The sequence below is a fragment of the Phalacrocorax aristotelis genome, chromosome 3 (assembly GCF_949628215.1).
Source record: "Phalacrocorax aristotelis chromosome 3, bGulAri2.1, whole genome shotgun sequence".
NCBI classification, from domain to species: Eukaryota; Metazoa; Chordata; class Aves; order Suliformes; family Phalacrocoracidae; genus Phalacrocorax; species Phalacrocorax aristotelis.
Window position 1 is genome coordinate 565,146 of NC_134278.1, and position 19,513 is coordinate 584,658.

Here is a 19,513-nt window from a genome sequence, read left to right on the forward strand (position 1 = left end):
GCACCCACACACCACGGCTTTGGGCACCCACCTCACAGCCACCGTGCCACCAGCACCATGGCACACGGTTTGGCACAGCGTGGCATGCCGTTTGGCACAGCACAGCGTGGCACCCTGGTCCCACGTCCCTCCCTCTGAGCTGCATCCCTGGGGTGCTGCTCGCGGGCCCGGCGCCGGTGCCCCATGCTCTGCCCGCATCCCCCAGAGCCCCCAGCCCCGCTCCCCGCCGTGCTGGGCCTTGGCAAAGCCCCGGCTGCGGGCACGGTAGGACACGTGCTGCTGGGAATCACCGGGGACACCCCGGCTGCACCCAGGCACCCCCACAGCAGAGGTACCCCAGCCCCCCCCCGGGGGGCCCGCCCGTGCCCAAAGGCGCTGTGGGGTGCCGGTGTCCCCGGCTCCCACTGCCCGGCGGGTCCCTGCCTGCACCGACCTGCAGCGCTGCCGCTGGTGCCTGCCTGCACGGCCCTAGAAAATGTCTCAGCTGCCCCCAGCCCCACGGCACCGGGGTCCCCCCTGGTAGCTCCGGGGTGCAGGTGAGCCCTCCTCAGCATCCCCGGTGCCCGGGAAGCGCACGGCTGCGAGCCGCCCCGCTTGGCGCTGCCGAAGGGCCAGCTCGTGGGCTTTGATTCGCTTCCAGCAAACATGGTCTCCAAACGCACTAAAAATAGTTGGGCTGCGTACAAACCCCGCGGCAGCCCCGGGCCGGCGGCCGCCGAACAAAGACGGGGAGAAGCCGGCGGCACCGGCTGCCTCCCGCTCCCCCAGCCCCACCGCCGGCACCGTGGGGCGAGCGTGGCCCGGCCACGAGGGTATGTGCGGGTACCACCGCTGCCCCTGGCACCGGCCCCGCTCCCCCGCGCTCTTACCGGGCCGAGGCTCGCCCACCACGGCAGGATGGAACGGGACGGGGGGCTGTGGCGCCGTGCCCCCACGCTAGGCCGCCGAGACCCTCCTCCCGCAGCGCCGGGGCATCCCCTCACCAATGTGGTGGCTTGGCGGTGGCGGGGGGGAACAGACCCTCGCCCGGGCGCTCGCCGCCGAAGCGCGGGGAGGGACTCACCGCGTTCCCTCCTGCCTCCCTATTTAACCGCTCGGGCTGACCTTACGGCTGACGGCGAGCGGGGGAACCGGCAGCCTCAACCCGCGCCGTGCCGCTCCCGCACGGCAGGGCCCCGGCGAGTCACGCTCGCCGCACGGCAGAGGCGTTTCAAAGTAGGTTACCTGCGATGGATGGATGAGACACGCGGCGTTGTCAAAAAAAAAAAAAAACCAACCAAAAAAACCCGCCTTTTTTATATTTAGGGACCTTGCCGGCGCCCGCTGTTGCCATGCCGCAGCCGGGAACCCGCAGAAACCCAAACGGCCATTTTAGGTGATGGTGAGCGGGGTCCCCGACAGCCCCCCACGCCGGTGGCGGGTGACACCTTCACCGCAGCCCCCCCCCCCGTCCTAACGTGACCCTGCGTGCAGCACCCCCTGGCGCGGTGACACCCACCGGCGTTGGACGGGGTCCCTCATCCAAAGGCGGTGGGGACGCACGAGGGACCCCGTCCAAACGCCTCTCCCGTGACAAGTGCCGCAGCGTATTATTATTGTTGTTGTCACTTTGAGTCACCGCCACCCCCGGGCAGCCGTGCTCCTCCTCCTCCTCCTCCTCCTCCTCCTCCCTCCCAGCGCCGGGGAAGAAGTTCAGGATTGACTCAGAGGGGATGGGAGCCGCGGCCGTGAGTCACCCCCCACCCCCTGCGCCCCCCACCCCTGACTCACGGTGGGGCGCTCCCCCCCACCCACAGCCCCCCCGCAGCGTGGGTGCTGCTGGCAGGGGCAACCGGGGACGGGGCGGGGGGGGAGGTTCATCCCCTGGGCCCCAAAATTTAGCCGAGCGGGGGCAGCTCCCCTGCAATCACCTCCGACAGATGGTTACGCCGAAACCACGATCACAGGCAAAGTGTTGACCTCATCCCCCGTAATTATAACTTACGAGCAAAATATTTGGCCACGCTGCTCGGGGGTGCACGTGGCGGGCAGGGAAGCAGCCGCCTGCCCGGTCGCACGTGCAGTGGGCTCCTGCCCTCGCCGCAGCCGCCCGGGAGCCGCTGCCGGGTCCCACCGGGGTTCTGATGGGACGAGGCGCTGCCAGCAGGTGCCCACCGCTCCCAAAACCAGACCAGGGGCAGAGGGGGAACCCCAGGTTGACTGGCACCACCGAACCGGCCCCATGCTGCGCCCCAGGGAGCGATGCACCGCACGACCCTGCGCCCCGGGGAGCGATGCGCGGCCCCACGCTGCTAAGCCGTGCCACGGGCAAACAGAACCACAAGCTGCAGCCCCAGAGCCAGATCCCGCAACGCAGGAGCACTAGCAAGGGCCAGGGTCAGATGGACCTGCCCGTGGGACGGTCACGCGTGTGGGAGACCCCAGCGCTGGGACATGGTGCCGTTTCGCAGGCGGGACGGTGCAAAGCCGGCAGGGTTCATGAAGGAGCCGTGGCTGAGCTCCTAGAGCTCCGGGAATGCCTCGCAGCGGAGCACCAGGGAGCTTGATGCGCTCAGCTTATCAGGGGAAAAAACAAGCCAGGAGATGATGTGATTATGGTAAGCGAGTGCCTCTGCGGGCAGAGCCCCACGGAAACCCTCAGGGAGCAGGGCTGGGAACAGAGCGGGGAGCCGGGGCAATTCAAGCTGGCAATCGGGTACGGGCTTTGAACCGGGAAGGGCGGTTAACCGCGGGAACAGGCCCAACCGGCGGCGGCGCGTTCCCACGCGTGCCGAGCCCCGCGGCTGGAGTGCGGTGGGGAAGCGGGACAGCGGCTCGGCTCGATGCCCCTCCTGACCCCGGCTGCCAGGTTAGGCGAGTTTGCCCGGCGCGGCCCCACAAGTCGCCTCTCCGTGCCGCGATGGTGGCACCTGCGCGAGTCCCGCTCCGCAGTTTCGCCGGCGTTGAAAGCCCAAACCGACGCGCGGCCTCGAGGGCGAGCGGGTTCCTGAGGCAAAGCAGAGAGCAAGACAACATCGCCATCCCTGCGAAACCGCACACCCAAACGCCGCTGGCCCCTCCCGTGGAGCCGGAGCCGCCAGGGCACGTGTGCACCTGGCACACGCATGTCCTGGGCACACGCACATGCGTGCCGGCGGTTACCTGGCAAGCCCACACGCTTTTCCCTCCGGGTGCTGCAGGGTGCCGCACGCTCACTTACGGGCCCCGGCGGCAGGCAGGCAGCGTCGCAGGCAGGGCAGAACCCGTGGGAAGGCGTCAGGCAGGGACGCGCAGATGTGCAGTCCTAAAAATACCCGCACGAAAACCACCACCTGAAGGGCCCCGAGCGGCCGCCCCGGCACAGCCCTGCGGCTCCGCGGCAGCGAAAGCGGGGGCGAAGCAGCGGCTGCTGCTGGACGTCAGGCACGGACATCACCCGTGCCCGGCAGCGCGGCGGTCGTATAGGCAGCCGGTGAAACGCCTGGGCTGCGGCCTCGCCAGGCGGTGAGCGGCGCGGGCACCGGCATCCTGCCTTTCCTCGAGAGGCGGCGGGCACTGCGTGCAACGAAAAGAAGCTCCCGCTACGAAGTTTCGAGCTGACTCAGCACGAAAGGCCAGTGCAGGCGCGGGAGCTGCCGGGAGCAGCCGCCGGCTACGACAACATCCACTCCCCTCCGGCTCCACGCGTCCACCGGCTTCGAGGGATTCGCTCGGGGCTGGTTCAGGTCTCCCTGTCCGGGTCTCCCCATCGGGGCAGGCGAAGGGGAGCCACCGGCACGGCCGAGCAGGACGGCGGGCGCCCGCCGTCGCGTCCGGCTCCTGCCACCGCGCACTCGGTGCAGCAATGCAAGCACCGAACGCCAATCCCGTGGTGACACCGTCTACGTCACACAAAGGGAAGAAATAAAGAAAGAGGAACTGAGCGAAGAGGAAAATTTCATTTGCCCACAGGTTCGCGCACACGAACACCCAAAAATGATGGGGGGGGGGGGAAGGGAAAAAATAAAGAGAGGGGAAAGGGGGGGAGCGAGTGGGCAGCCCAGCCGCGTCCCCGCCGGGGCCGGGGGAGCCGGGGGAGCCCGGGAGCGGGCAGGCAGCGGGCCAGGCAGCGCCGAGCACCCTGCCAGGCCTCTGCCCCGCGCCGCCCCCTCCCCGCCCGGGGCTGCGGCTCTTCTCCCTCCCGGCGGTGGGGGATTATCGGGTTTTTTGGGGCTGCAAAAACGGTGGAAAAAATAAAAAACTTTCCGCAGGCTCCGTGAGCCCCATCCCCTCTCCCCGGGGCGGGGGAGGGCAGCCCCGGTGCCCCCGGCTCCGCAAGCCTTGCTGCCCGCGGGGCGCCGGGGGGTGCGGGGGTCCCGCAGCGAGGCGCGGGCGGGGGGCACCCCCCGGTTTTCCGGGCCCGGCGGGGGTCCCGCCGCGAGGGTCCGCGGTGCCAGGCGATGCGCTGGGGCTCGGGGGGCACACACACGGCGGTGACACCCCCGGAGCGGGGCGCGGGGCCCCGCTGCCCTTCAGCCGCCCGCCGCGGCGCTCAAGGACACGGCGGGGCCCACCGGGCCGCGCCGCCGCCGCCGCGTCCCCCTCTCCGCCGCGCGGGGCCGGGCCCGGCCGGAGCGGGGGCGCCGGGGCCGGGCGCGGAGCGGAGCGGGGCGGGGGGGCGAGGCGGGCCCGGCCCGGCGGGTGGCGGCCCGGCCGCTGCCATGTTTTCCTGCTCGGCGCTGCGCCCCCCCCGGCCCGGCCCCGCCGCAGCCCCCGCCCGCCGCCGCGACACCCCCCCCCCAACCCGTCCCGGGGTGCGTGTGTGTGTGTGGGGGGACACACGGACACACGGGCGGGCGGACGGACACCGGGGCGGGGGGTGTCGGCGGGGGGTGCGGGCCGCCCGCCCGGCTCTGCGGGTCGGGTGGAGCCGAACCGAGCCGAGCCCAGCCGAACGGAGCCGAACCGAGCCGAATGGAACCGAAGCGAGCCGAGCGGCGCCGAACCGAGCCGAGCGGTGCCGAACCGAGCCGAGTCCTCCCGAGGCCCGGGGGGTGTGGGGGGGTGCCCCGTCCCGGGGGTCCGCGGGGGCCACCCGCGCTCCGCCCCGCCGCGGGGCCGTTACCTGGGCCGGTGCGGGCCCGGCGCGCCGTGCCGAGCCGAGCCGTGCCGAGCCGCCGCCGCCGCCGCCGCTGCGCTGCCCGGCGAGGCCTCCTCCCGCAGCGCCGCCGCCTCCACTGCAGCACCGAGCCGCGCCGCCCGCCCGCCCGCCGCGCGGTCCTAGCGCCCGCCGGGCCAAGCCGAGCCGAGCCCAGTCCTGACCCGCCGGGCCGGGCCCAGCCGAGCCGGGCCCAAACGGCCGCGGGCGGTGTCGGGGTGGGCCGGGCCAGGGTGCTCGGGCTCAGCTGGGCAGGGCCGGCCCGGGCGATGCTGGTCCTTGCCGAGCTCGGCTAAGCTGTGCCGTGCCGTGCCAAGCCGAGCCGTGCCATGACGTGCCAAGCCAAGCCGTGGCGTGCTGTGCCAAGCCAGACCATGTCATGCTGAGCCAAGCCAGGCTGGGCTGAGCCAAGCATAGCCGTGGGCTGTGTGGTATCACACCAAGCCAGGCTGGACTGGGCCAAGCTGAGACAAGCCAAGCCAGGCTGGGTGATGCGGTGCCGAGCTGAACCAGACTGGACCAGACTGGGTCAAGCCAATGCAGGTTCCAAGCCAGGCCAGAGCACGGCGAGCCAAAGTGCGCTGGACCAGGCCAAGCCAAGCCTAACCGAGCTGCGCCATGTCTTGCTGGGCTAAGCTGGGCTGGGCCAAGCTGAGCCAAGCCGAGCTGCGCCATGTCTTGCTGGGATAAACTCGGCCGGGCCAAGCTGGGCTGCGCCAAACTGAGTCAAGCCCAGCAATCCCATGCAGTGCTGGGCCAAAGCCACCCTGAGCTGGGTTGAGCCCAGCATCTCTGAACCACGTTGGGTGGCATGGGGTGGATCCAAGCAGTGCCAGCCTGTGCTGAGCAATGCCGTGCCTTGCCAAGACGAACCATGCCGTGCTGTGCCAAGCCAGACCATGCTGTGCTGAGCCAAGCCAGACTGGGCCAAGCCAAGCATAGCCAAGGGCTGTGTGGTATCAAGCCACACCAGGCCAGTCTGGGCCAAGCTGAGCCCAGACAAGCCAGGCTGGGTGATGCAATGCCAAGCTGAGCTGAGCTGAGCCAGGCTGGGCCAGACTGGGTCAAGCCAATGCAGGTTCCAAGCCAGGCCAGAGCACAGCGAGCCAAAGTGCGCTGGACCAGGTCAAGCCAAGCCAAACTGAGCTGCGCCATGTCTTGTGGGCTAAGCTGGGCTGGGCCAAGCTGAGCCAAGCCCAGCAATCCCATGCAGGGCTGGGCCAAAGCCACCCTGAGCTGGGTTGAGCCCAGCATCTCTGAACCATGTTGGTGGCATGGGGTGGGTCCAAGCGGTGCCAGCCTGTGCTGAACAGTGCCATGCTGTGCCAAGCAGTTCCAAGCCTTGCTGTGCAGCGCCGAGCCGGCCGTGCAGTGCCGAGCCATTGCGTGCCAAGCTGAGCCGTGCCATGCAAGGCCACGCGATAAAGACCATTGCTGAGCGAAGCGGTCTCGTGTCATACCAGGCCATGCAGGGCCAGACAGTGGTTTGCAGCACCAACGGGAGCAGTACTGTGCCAAGCTGTGCCATGCAGCACCGAGTGGAGTTGTGCAGTGCCAAGTCACGCACTGCTGTGCCAAGGCACACCAGCTGTGTGCCGCAGTGCTGAGCCGAGCTGTGCCGTGTGGAGCCAGCCGTGCAGTGCTGAGCCGGGCCAAGTTGTGCTGAGCGGTGCTGAGCTGTGCCGTGCAGTGCAGAGCCGTGCCAAGCTGTGCCGAGCTGTGCCAACGTGTGCCAAGTGTGCTGAGCTGTGCCAAGCTGTGCCATGCAGTGCTGAGCTGTGCCATGCAGTGCAGAGCCATGCCAAGCTGTGAAGTGCAGTGCTGAGCCATGCCATGCTGTGCTGTGCGGTGCTGAGCCGTACCAAGCTGTGCCGAGCAGAGCAGAGCTGTGCCAAGCTGTGCCATGCAGTGCTGAGCAGCGCAGAGCTGGGCCAAGCTGTGCCGAGCTGCGCAGAGCTGTGCCAAGCTGTGCCGTGTGGTGCTGAGCTGTGCCAAGCTGTGCTGTGTGGTGCTGAGCCGTGCCAAGCTGTGCCATGCAGTGATTCCCAGCGGTGCCCTGTGGCGGTGCCCCCCTGTGCCCGCCCTCAGTGCCCCCGCAGCAAGCCCAGTGCTCCCACCCAGGGCCAGTCTCACAACCCTCTGCCCAGATCAGGGCACCTCTGGCCCCATCCCTTCTCCCCACACTCGTGCCAGCCATGCCCCCTCGGTCCCCTGGTGCTGGGCACTGCTGGGATGTCTCTGGCAGCTTCCACTGTCTGGGCACCCCATGCCCGCCCTACGCTTGGGGGGCCTGGATGGAGGCCGCCCCCCCATTCCTCTCCCAGCCAGGGGCTGCCAGGGGGATTCCAGGGCCAAGCAGGGACCGGAGCATCCTTGGGGCACTTTCCCCTGTGAGGTGTTTGCCTTGAGAGGCTCAAAGCCCAGTGATGGGCATGGACACACCGTGAAGGTTTGGAAAGCAGCTGATGAATAAAAGGACTTGGCAATTAGGATGTCGGAGTGTCGTGACTTGTAATCACACCTGAGGTTTCCCGGGGGCTGATTCAGGTTCCTGTGCCACCGGCAGTGCTGTGGGTGCTGGGGAGGGACTGGAGAGCCGGGCACTGCCAGGGCTGACCCGCTCGTTGGCAGCAGCTCAGAGGGGAGATGGGCTCTGCTCTGGGCCTGTGGAGAAGCACCCAGAGGTTGGGGGCTTAGAGCTGGGCTATGAGGGGCAAGAGACCTCAGAAGAGCCGTGGGTCAGTGATAGAGGAAGGGGGACCTGGGGAGCCATGGGGAGTTGCGGGGGAGGTTGCTGGGTCCCTCCAGCCTCGGTGGGCACCCGGGAATGCTTGCACTGCTGCCCTGGCACCGCACACACTGGGCACGGGCTGCACCATCAAAGCCTCTGTTTGACCGGGGCCGCACCCCAAAGCCAGCACTGAAGGGTCCTGAGGACGGGGTGACCTTGGTGGGGGGTCAGCCTGCCCCAGGGAGCACCCCGGCACCACCTGGACGAGCGCCTGGGGTCCCAGGCTGGCATCGATGGACCCCCCCAGGGAACCCCCCAGCAGCGCCCAGCAGCCCCACTCCTGCCCCCAGTCGTGCCATGCCGCTGTGCTCCACTGCGCCGGGCTGCAGCCCCGAGAGGAGCCCTTCCAGGCAGGGACCCTGGCTCGCCTTCAGTGCTGGAAGGCGCCTAGTGCACATGGGGGCACTGTAAAATAAGACATTAATTAGTAATAATAATTAATGTTGCATTCCCCTGACTTAATAGGGCTGTCTCTGCTGCTGCAGGGGAAGGCTGTCCCTCCCTCCCTCCCTCCCGCTCCATGAGCCTCTTGCAGTAGCTCTTGAGCCTGTGCTGGCGCTCTGGGCTGGAAAGGGGCTGGTGCCCACCGGGAAAGGCTGCCTGGCTCTGCCAGATGATGGCCTGCCTGCTTCTGCCGGTACCTCCCCATGCACAGCCAGCGGCAGCACCTACGGTACCCGCTCTGCATCGGCAGCAGTGGACCTGGCGCGTGCATTTGAGCCAGCACCCGGTTGCTCGCTGGGCTGGGATTGACCCCACTGGGTTGGCAGCAGCACCGGCTGCCGATGGCCATGTCCGTGATTGTGCGGCCCCAGCACCATGTTGGGCATCGCCCCGCGGTGCTTCCAGAGCAAGGCTTGGGTGCAGCGAGCCGCGGCGTGCCATCGCCCAAGCATGTGAGATTAGGGATTTGCTCCCTGTCACGCTGGCGTAGCCCGGGCCCGGCAGCGGCATGGTGTGTGGGATCCCTGGGGCGAGCAGCCCCAGCAGGCTGGCATGAGGCAGGGGGTGTGCCAGGACGCTATCATCGGCTGATTAAACCCCAGCGCCTGACCGACCCCAGGATGCAGCTGCCTTGGGAGGCCGGTGAAGACCCTCGCCGCACTCTCCCCACGCTCCCCCTGCAAATGGTGCCGCAGCTCAGCCCCAGCAAAACCCATTTCTCCAGTTGCTTCATATGCCCCAGGCTGCCCTGCTATCTGGGGATGATCTTGCTGGAGCGGTATGTGCCGTGGTGACGGCAGCTGCCATCACTCCCTCCCAGTGTGTCTCCTCCAGCGTGCTGCCGTGTCGAGCCGCAGAGCCTTCGCTCCCCCCCGGCCGGAGCAGCCACATCCCAGCGCCTTGAGCCACCGCGCGCAAGTTGGCTCTCCCCAGCTGCACCGCGCCGGCTGCTATTTCAGGATGCCGGCACCAGTGGTGGCTGCGGTAACCGCACGCCTGCAGCCAAACTCAGGCAGGCAGACCCCAGCCGTACCCCCTGCATCCCCTTCTCCATGGACATCCCGCTGTCCCCCTCCGGCCACGGTGCGGGATGTGCCAGGGCTGGCAGGCCTTTCCCAGATGGCTGCCACGGCGAGGGGTGCTGGTGACGCCGGCGTTAGCGCCCTGCTCGGGTTTGCTGCTGCTGCCGCACGTGTGCTCCTGCTCCCCGCGCCTAGCTCCGGAGGATTCTGCCGCGCTGCAGGAATGTTTTTTTTTTTTCCATATCCCCAAGCCCCAGCCTAATTGCAGTGCTGCTCGGCACGCCCGCCCTCGCACGCCGGCACAGCCGTGCTCCCGCCCTGGCGCAGCCGCCCTCGCGCCCCGGCACACGCGCGGCTCCCCGCGCCTCGTGCCGCGGCACTGCAGGTGACTGCGCCCGCGGCCCTGGCCGGCAGCCAGCCCGGCAGCAGCCCGGGCATGCACCGCTCCCGTGCAGCGCATGCTGCCCATGCCGCTCCAAGGGGCAGCGAGTGCCTGCGGCAAAGAGCCGCTGCGCTGGCGTGGAGGGTACGGCTGCGGGTGGGTACGCCAAAATATAGGGGATCTCTGCACGTAGGAGCGGCTGGCATGGGTACGTCTGCATGGAGGTGAAGCTGCCCGTAGGTACGGCTCCAGGTGGGCACATACGCGTGGAGGTCTAGAGCCATAGTTACGGGTCCGTGGTAAATCCGGTGGTGTGGCTCCAGCGGAGGTGTGCACACATGGAACGAGGGCTTGATTAGGTACAGCCGCACAGGAGGTAGGTCTGTCTGTAGGTACATCTGTATGTAGGTAGGGCTGCTCATAGGAGTGTCTGCATGTAGGTACAGCTGGAGGTACGTATATCTGCATATGTGTGCATAAGAGTACAGGTGGGTGTGGGTGGGTATGGCCGTGGGCGCATACAGCGTGAGGGGGTATGGCATTGGGTACGTATGGCTGCGGGCTTGTTCATGGAGCTCTGGCATCTCTCCGTCTCCCGGAGTAGCCCACAGCACCGCTCAGCAGCCGGGCGCTGCTCGTCACATATGCCCAGCTGGGGACGTCCCCGGGCCATGGGGGAACCCCAGGCAGTGCCGCTGCCCAGGGAGCCACCACGGGGACCGTCAAGCACAGCGGAACCGGGGCGGGGAGCACCATGCGTGGGGCTGCACGTGGCACCGGCTGCTCCATGGCACCGGCTCTGCTGCACCCGCTGCCCGGGCAGGGCTGTCCCACCACGCTTCAGCTCCGCGCCACCAGGGTATCTTCCTACCAGGCCCACCAGAGAGGAGCCTAGGGGTAACATGCCAGGGTTGGGGGTGAAACTGATAGCTCAGCTCGAGGTCATCCACACCAATGCACGCAGCACGTGCATATTAACAACAAAAAGAGAATAAAAAAGAATCTCCATCCTCTATTGGACGTGGAGGGGAACATTGCCACCGAGGATGAGGAAAAGGCTGAAATACTAACTGCCTTCTTCGCCTCAGTCTTTAACAGTAAAGATCAGTTATCCCCAGGGTGTTCAGCCCCTGGAGCTGGAAGGCAGGGACAGGGAGCAGAATAAACCCCCCATCATCCAGGAGGAAGCAGTTTATGACCTGCTGCTCCACCTGGACACTCACAAGTCCATGGGGCCAGATGGGACCCACCTGAGACCACTGAGGGAGCTGGCAGAGGAGCTGGCCAAGCCACTCTCCATCATTTACCAGCAGTCCTGGTTAACAGGGGAGGTCCCAGATGGCTGGAGGCTTGCCAATGTGACACCCGTCTACCAGAAGGGCTGGAAGGAGGATCTGGAGAACTACAGGCCTGTCAGCCTGACCTTGGTACCGGGGAAGGTCATGGAGCAGCTCATCTTGAGTGAGCTCACTAGGGAGCTGCAGGTCAGCCAGGGGATTGGGCCCAGACAGCACGGCTTTGTGAAAGGCAGGTCCTGCCTGACCAACCTGATCTTCTATGACAGGGTGACCCACCTGGTGGGGGAGGGAAAGGCTGTGGGTGTGTCTGCCCGGGCTTTAGCAAAGCCTGTGACGCTGTCTCCCAGAGCATCCTCCTGGAGAAGCTGGCGGCTCATGGCTCGGACGGGTGGACCCTTCGCCGGGTAAAAAACTGGCTGGATGGCCGAGCCCAGAGAGTTGTGGTGATGGAGCTAACCCCAGCTGGCGGCTGGTCACGAGTGGGGTTCCCCAGGGCTCAGTGTTGGGGCCAGTCTTGTTTAATGTCTTTATCAACGATCTGGATGAGGGGATTGAGGGCACCCTCAGTGAGGTGCAGATGACACCAAGTTGGGTGAGTGTCGATCTGCTGGAGGGCAGGAGGGCTCTGCAGAGGGACCTGGGCAGGCTGGATCGATAAACTGAGGCCAGTTGTGTGAGGTTTCACAAGGCCCAGGGCCGGGTCCTGCCCTTGGGTCACACCAACCCCAGGCAACGCTCCAGGCCTGGGGCAGAGGGGCTGGGAAGTGCCCGGCGGAGAAGGCCCTGGGGGTGCTGGCTGACAGCCGGCTGGGCATGAGCCAGCAGTGCCCGGGTGGCCAAGGAGGCCACCAGCCCCCGGGCTTGTGTCAGCCCTGGTGTGGCCAGCAGGAGCCGGGCAGGGATGGGGCCCCTGTGCTCGGCCCTGGGGAGGCCCCACCTCGAATGCTGGGCTCAGGTTTGGGCCCCTCGGGACAAGAAGGCCCTTGAGGGGCTGGAGCGTGTCCAGAGAAGGGCAGTGGGGCTGGGGCAGGGTCTGGAGCACAAGTGTGCTGGGGGGCGGCTGAGGGGGCTGGGGGGGTTTAGCCTGGAGAAGAGGGGGCTGAGGGGAGCCCTTCTCGCTCTCTGCAGCTGCCTGAGAGGGGCTGGAGTGAGGGGGGGGCTGGTCTCTGCTCCCAGGTCACCAGTGACAGGATGAGAGGAACCGGCCCCAGGCTGCGTCAGGGGAGGGTTAGGTTGGATGTGAGGGAAAATGCCTTCCCTGCCAGAGGGGTCAGGCCCTGGCACAGGCTGCCCAGAGAGGTGGGGGCGTCACCGTCCCTGGGGGGGTTCAAACACCGTGCAGCCGTGGCACTTGGGGCCATGGTTTGGGAGGCCTGGGGGTGTTGGGTTGGGGGTTGGACTTGGTGATCCTGGAGGTCTTTTCCAACCTGAATGATTCTATGATTCTATGATTCTATAATTCTAAATGATCAATTAACAACCTTCTCAGGTTCATATTTTTATGCTTGTTTCCCTAAAGAAAAACTTCCCTGGGACCAGCTGGGTCTCCTTAACCTGCGCCTAGGCCAGGCTTTTTGCTAGGACCAGCCTTTCTTCTGGCTAAGCAGAGGACATGGTGTTGCTTATGGCAGTGTTAATTATTGGTATAAACACGCCTGCACCACACCACTGGCTGGGACAGAGGGAGAGGGAGGCCGGGTTTCCCCTTCCAGACCATTATCCGTGTTTTTTCCCCGTGTTTCCCGCTGCGGTGGGTGCTGGCAGCTGGGTTGGAGCAGGGGGAAGCAGCAGCGCTGGCAACTCCCTGGGCATCTGGGCTGCAGGTGACGCAGGCTTGTTCCCCCGTCTGTCCATCCGTCTGTCTGGCAGGTGCGGTGGGATGCTTTTCATCATGGTGCTTCCTGCGTCTCTCCTCTCACCCGTCAGGTTTCACCCTTGTGTCTGCTCTTGCTGACAGATTTTGGGATGGAAAACATTACCCGCCGAAAACAGAACGTTTCTTTCCCTTTTTGCTCTGAAATCCCCACTGAAAAGGAAAAGTCGGTATGAAGAGCATTCGCTGGGTCTTGCCTACGCTGCTCGTTCACTGGGACAGGCACGGGGGTAGGTCGGGCTGTAAGGTGGGCTCCCACGTGGCCCGTGCTGGCGGCACCCCGCGTGTCCCCACTGCCTTGGCCCCAGTATTCCCAGCGTTGCCCCCACTCCTCCTGGCACTATCCCCTACCTTGTCCCCACTGCTCCCAGCGTTATCCCTGTTGCTCCTGGCACTGTCCCCTTGCTGTCCCATTGCTCCCAGCACTATTCCCAGTGTTGTCCCCATTGCTCCCAGTATCAATCCCCACATTATCCCCCATGCTGGGGGACGAGTGCCGGGAAGGGGCTGCGCATCCCCACAGAGCCCCGCGCGGAACGCCGCTGCGGCAATGCTGTCGTGCTGGCCGGGTGCCGCGTGCCGACGCTCCTCGCCGGTGGGCATCGCCGAGCCGCCTCTGCCACCATTTCAGCGTTTGCCGAGCCTCGCTCTCGGCGATGGGAAAGCTCTGGTGGCGTGCACCCGAGCGTGCCGCCTCTCGCGGCAGCGCTGCCGGCGGGGCCGTGGCGCGCACATCCTGTTATCGCCGCTCAGGCGCCGTGCCAGGCGGGAGGAAGCCGTCGCCGACCGCCGGGAAGGAGGAAACGGCCTGGGCCGGCGTGGGGCACCGGGGACGCGCGGCCCCCGCTCGCCAAGGGGCTGGCCGGCTCTTGGCCACCTGCACAGACCAAACCTGGGCACCTTCCCCGGGGCTGCTCGGTCACTGAAAAGCAGTGGGTTCACTGGTGGGGAGGAAGGCGGTTTTAGTGGCAGAGCAGCCGGCGGCGGTGCTTGGCAGTGGGGAAACGGCATTTACTGATGGGAGAGGGAGGCTGGACGCCGGTGCTGGCTGGAGGCAGCTGAGTTAAATGAGGAACTGTGAAAACTGGACAGAAGATTGTTCAGGGGTGCTGGAAACTCAAGGAAAGGCTCTGGGCAGCAGCGAAGGGGATGCTGTCGGTATATGGGGAACAAGTGAAATCCTGGCAGAGGCATGGGAGCCTCCCTGGGTAACACCACTGGCAGGAGAGACGCGGCTCATGGGCTCTTCTGCTCCGGCAAGGGGCTGGCGGTGGGCTCCGCAGAGGAGGAGGATGATGATGGCCACGAGTTGTCCATCTTCCCATGCCAGGTCTCAGCGTCTCTGCGCTCGAACACGGCCATCCTGCTCCGTGGTCCTTGCCACGGGGGAGCTGGCGCCTCCCATCCCCTCTGTGTTTTGCACCTTTGAGGGGTGTCTGCAAACCCCAAAGGCCCTTGGAGAGCCCGGGCAGCCCTGCGGCCGGGGGTGCCCCTTGCTGTGCCCAGATACCCCCGCGTCCCTTCGGCCTTTCCAGCCAGCTCGCCATTTCCCACGGCAGGCTGTGGCGCCCGGCGTGGTCCCGGCTGCCCTCCTCCACGGGGGCTCAGCCGGCAGCCGCGGCTGCACCGGGGAGCGCAGCGTGCTGCCTGCCCGCCTACCCTCTCCCCTGCCCCGGCAGCTCCACCGGCAGCCGCTAACTTCGTTTCGGCTAATAGGTGCAATTATCCCTGGCTTAAATCTCTGTGTGACAGGGAGGTCAGGGCGGCTGGAGGAGGGCAGCACCTCCCGGCACGGCCATAAATCTCCAGTCCTGTGGGTGGTGCAGCACTGGGGACCAGCCGGGCCCCAACCCGCTGCCTGCTCCTCCGTCTGCCGGGCTTAACGCGGCTGGAAGCGGTGCTCACTGGACTCAGCGCCCGCTCCGGCTGTGCTCCTGCTGCTGCACAGGGCACCGGCCACCCATCCTGCAGCCCCCGGTGGAGGTGGGGGTCCCCGGGGTCCCCCACGCTGAGAAGCTGCGCAGCCCATTGTGCCGCATGCCCCCGGCAGGTTGGCCTCATCACCGAGAGGAGCGGTGGCACCACGTCCCGGTGGCAGGTGCCAACGTGGAAGGCAGCTCCCTCTGTGGCCTCGGGTGCGGGGATTGGATTAATTAATCTCGCTGAGAGGGCGGGCGCCAAATTAAGCCAGTGACACACGGTCAGCCTGTTAGTCAGCGCTGCTGCAGAGGGAGCAGCGGCTGATCCTGCCTCAGCGCGGGGGGAGCCTGTGTCGCGCGCCGGGCAGCCGCGCCGCAATGTGCCGGGCTGGTGTGTGAAGTGCCGGGCTGGCAAGCGGCCTCACCAATGCGGCGGCCCAGGGTGGGGGCATCATCGCTCCCACGGAGCCGAGGGGGTGCAAGGTTCAAGGAGCTTGACACACTGCCCTGGCGGCGCTCACTGCAGGCTCCGGTGGCTGCGTGGGGGTGATGTTGGGGTGGTGAGGGCAGCAGCGGCCATGATGGTGGGGAGGGGTCCCCCGAGAAGAGGCAGAGCCACCACGGTGGGGGCCCATGTTTGCCCCCTGCAACTTGGTGATGCTGCCAGCCCGGCCATCACCGCGTTTGGGGTGGCTTCTGTTGCTGCCCGCACCCCACGGGTCCCCCTGCCTCTGCTCGGGGGGGGTGGGTTTGGTCCATTTTAGAGTCCCTCTGTCTGGGTCTGAGCACCCCCAGACTAAGCAAAGCTGAGAGCCCCACTCTGCGGATGGGGACCAGCCCATGGCAGCTGTGGGGACGCAGGCGCGACACCGCCATGGCCAGAGGGACCCCAAGGGATGCAGGTGTGACACCACCATGACCAGAGGGACCCCAAGGGATGCAGGTGTGATGCCACCATGGCCAGAGGGACCCCAAGGGGCACAGATGTGATGCCACCACAGCCAGAGGACCCCTGTGCTCGCTGCACTCCTGTTGCTGAGTATCACCAGCATCCCGTGCCGTGTCAGTGCCACTGCCGGCATGCGGCTCCCGCAGTGCCGCTCCTGTTGCCGCAGCCTCACGGCGGGGACCAGCCGCCAGCCGGTCCTTCCCCCTCCCCCCCGCCGCCTCCCGCCTGACCTTGTTTTCAGGACCGATGGCTCCTCGTTACGTAATTGCTGCCAAATTTCTGCACAAGCCCACAGAAATGGCCGATGGTCTCGGCGTCCCGATGCATGGCGGGGGGGCCAGGACTGACCCCGTGTGCCCCAGTCCCTTGCCTGGGCGTCCCCAACCCAGCGCCATGTCTGTGGCAGAAGGATGCTGGCAGGGTCTCGGAGACACCCTGCATGGCTGCAGTGGGGCTGTGTCCCCAAGTGCCACCGGGGCTTGTGCCACCCCCTGGCACGGGGCAAGGCAGCAGGCGTGGGGCGCGGGGAGCTGGGGTGCAGGCGCTGCTGGGGCTGCCTGGGGGTGTGGGGGCACTGGTGGCACTGGGAGCACGTGGCGGTGGCCTGTCCCCAGTGGGACACAGCGTGTGTCCCATGGGGGTGTGTCTGTGCAGGACACGCGTGTGCGAGGCAGCGGGTGTGTCCGTGTGCCACGGGCAGGCGCAGTGAGGAGGGGGCTCCATGGCACCCGCAGCCGCACCCCCCACGTCCCACACCGGCGCGGTGTTTGCCCTGCGATGCCCACCGATAACCGTGCTCGGCGCTCCCCTTCCTCCCCCATAAATCATGGGTGGGAGCGGGCTGTGGGGCAGGGAGGAGGAGGAGGGCTGGGAGGAAGGGCAGGGCATGGGTCATACCAACAGCTTGTAGCAGAGTGGAGGAACCAATTCCCTCGTGATGGATGGAGCTGGAGCGGCCGATGAGGCCCAGGGTGGCCATTAAATGGTGCAAACGAGGAGCAGCCCCGGCCCTTGGGTCAGGCGCTGACACTGAGGCCCCCGACACTGCGCGGGGGGAGGCTGGGTGCCCCTGACTGTGCCCCACGTCCCAGGGGACCACACTGGGGGCTGCCCTGGTGGAGGGGGCTGCAGCTGTCTGAGCCATGTGGACATGGGGCCAGCCACAGCTGGCCTTACCCTCCCCAAATTGGGGCAGTGGCCCCCAGCTCCAGCACCCATGGGACCCCCCTGCCCACCCTGCACGCCCTGCTGCCATGCCCCTGCCCCCCGAGCAGGGCCCAGAGGGGGTCCTGTGGGGGAGGAGAGGCACCCAGGTCTGAGCCCAGCTGTGGGGCTCACGGGTTCCCTGGGCTCTCCCTGGGGGCACATGGGGTCCCTGAGGTCTCCTTGGGGTCCACAGAGACCCTGGGATCTCCGTGAGGCACATGGGGTCTCTGTGGGGTGCATGGGGTCCCTGGGGACTCCATGGGGCACATGAGATCTCTGCGGGGTGCATGGGGTCCCTGGGGTCTCCATGGGGCACATGGGGTCTATGTGGGGTGCATGGGATCCCTAGGGTCTCCATGGGGCACATAGAGACCCTGGGGTCTCTTTGGGATGCACAGGGTCTCCCTGGGGCTGAGCCCATCTGCTGCCCCATGCTGAGCAGGAGCTGATCCTCCCCACTGGGGCTGGGAGTAATTGGGTTTAAATATGGCACTAATGAGGTGTGAAAATGTTATCACCTGTAGGACAAGCCGAGGGGCAGGGGACGGGGACAGGGACACAGGTGCCACTGCACAGGCACCCTGGCTGCAGCCTGCAAGCAGGTCCCGTGTCCGCACACAGCACCCGCAGCCCCCTCAGCACAGCACCCACATCTCCTTGGGAAGGGGCACGGGGCAGGCGGGGGACCCTCCCCGCCCCCGGGGACGTGGTGTGGGGGCTGTGCCTGGCAGCAGCTCAACACACGCAGAGACCCCCACCGTGGGTCCCCCCACCCATGCCATGCTGCCCAGCGCGGAGGCAGCTGCTGGGAGCACTGGGAAAGGACCGAAGCGGTGGCTCGGTGTCCCCAAGTGGCGGCTGGCAGGTGCGTGGGCAGCACAGGGTGGGTGCAGGCAGGGACCTGGGGATGCCGGGGATGCGGGGGCACAGGCAGCGCGGGGGAACCGGCACCGAGCACGGTGCCCTGTGTGTGCAAGAGCTCACGTGCTGCTGCACGCGTCAGTTTTGACGCGCGTCCACGTCTGTGAACACACGTACGTGTGTGTGTGTGCATGCTCGTGCATGACCCCGTGGGGACCCTGCCCACGGGGGCTGTGGGACTGTGCACACACGAGAGCCAGCTGTGAGCGTGCACAGGCCTGACTGTGCGGGTGGGTGAGCTCACGGCGCGTGGGTGAGCGTGCAGGCACATGTGCGCACACAGGCACGCAGACGAGCGGGCCGGCAGTGCGTGGGGGAGCGTGAGCACTCCACGAGCGAGCAGGGGCTGACGCAGCCCTTGTGCCACGTCCTACCTTGGGCTCCCCGTGCCCGCAGGCAGCCGCCGTGCAGGCGGGGCTCAGCCCGGCAGCGTGGCGTCCCTGGGTGGGGGTCCCAGGGGCCATGGGTCTGGTCCCTGCGAGTGGGAGGGGGTGGGTGGTAGGGACCTTCCTTGGTGGGGGCTTCGTGGGAGAAGGGGGGATGTGGGGAATGAGGTAAAAAAATCCTCTCCGCCGCAAGCAGGGACAATGTTCCAAGTGCACCGGCTGTGCCCTTGGGGTCTCTGAGGGGTGCCAGACAGGGTGGGGGTGCACCTGTTCCCCCTCCCCCCCAGGGGGGATGGTGATGGACAGTTAAATATAGCTATTTAGGGCAAGGGGTGTGCTGCCTCCATGCCCCCCCAGTGCAGGGTGGGAGGGAGCAGTTGGTGGGGGACAGGAAAGGGGACATGAATGGCACCAGCACACTGCCACCAAAAGCCACCTCTGTCTCTGGGTGGTCCTGGGCACTGCTGATGGGTTTGGGGGACACGGCACCCATTGGTGTCTCCCCACACTTGACCAGGGATGGGAAACAGAGGCACCCCAGGGCTGTGGGATGGGGAGCAGAGGCACCCCAGGGCTGTGGGATGGGGAGCAGAGCTGCCCCAGGGCTGTGGGATGGGGAGCAGAGCTGCCCCGGGGCTGTGGGATGGGGAGCAGAGGCACCCCAGGGCTGTGGGATGGGGAGCAGAGCTGCCCTGGGGCTGTGGGATGGGGAGCAGAGCTGCCCTGGGGCTGTGGGATGGGGAGCAGAGGCACCCCAGGGCTGTGGGATGGGGAGCAGTGCTGGTAACACATCCTGTGCCAAGTTGGCAGTCACCAGGTCTCTGCTGGAGGTCGGTGCCGCTGCCCAGCATGGCCGGCAAGGTGCTGGCCGTGGCCAGGCAGGAGCTCTGCCGGGGCCGGTGCCCGTCCCGGGCCCAGGCAGCTGCCCGCAGGCCGAGCCCAGCAGCGTGCTTGTGCGGGGGCAGCGGAGCGGGGCGTGCGGCAGCGCCCCTGCGAAGCTGCGCTGGGGTCTTGGGGGTTTCTTGCTCGCGCTCTTCCCTCACACTAGGCTGAGGGGAGCACGAAGCCGCCCCAGCCCCGACAGCCCCCTCTGCTATGTGAAGGGTCTGTGTCTTTCCCACCAAGACACCTAATCCCTAAGACAAATGAGTGCCTGGAGCTGGGCGGCACCATGCCAAATCGGGGCCGGGAAGTGGAGGGGATGCA

The 19,513-nt window shown here is 66.9% G+C and overlaps 1 protein-coding gene across 2 annotated transcripts in view; it reads right to left on the reverse strand.

The window, feature by feature from the left end:
- The window catches only part of DNMT3A (DNA methyltransferase 3 alpha), a 48,351-nt gene extending 43,136 nt beyond the window's left edge, over nucleotides 1–5,215 (reverse strand). For both annotated transcript variants that reach the window (XM_075086342.1, XM_075086341.1), the window contains exon 1: nucleotides 5,084–5,215. The gene's annotated coding sequence lies outside the window, so the exon portion shown is untranslated. The remainder of the gene's footprint in view (nucleotides 1–5,083) is intronic.
- Nucleotides 5,216–19,513: the final 14,298 nt, after the last annotated feature.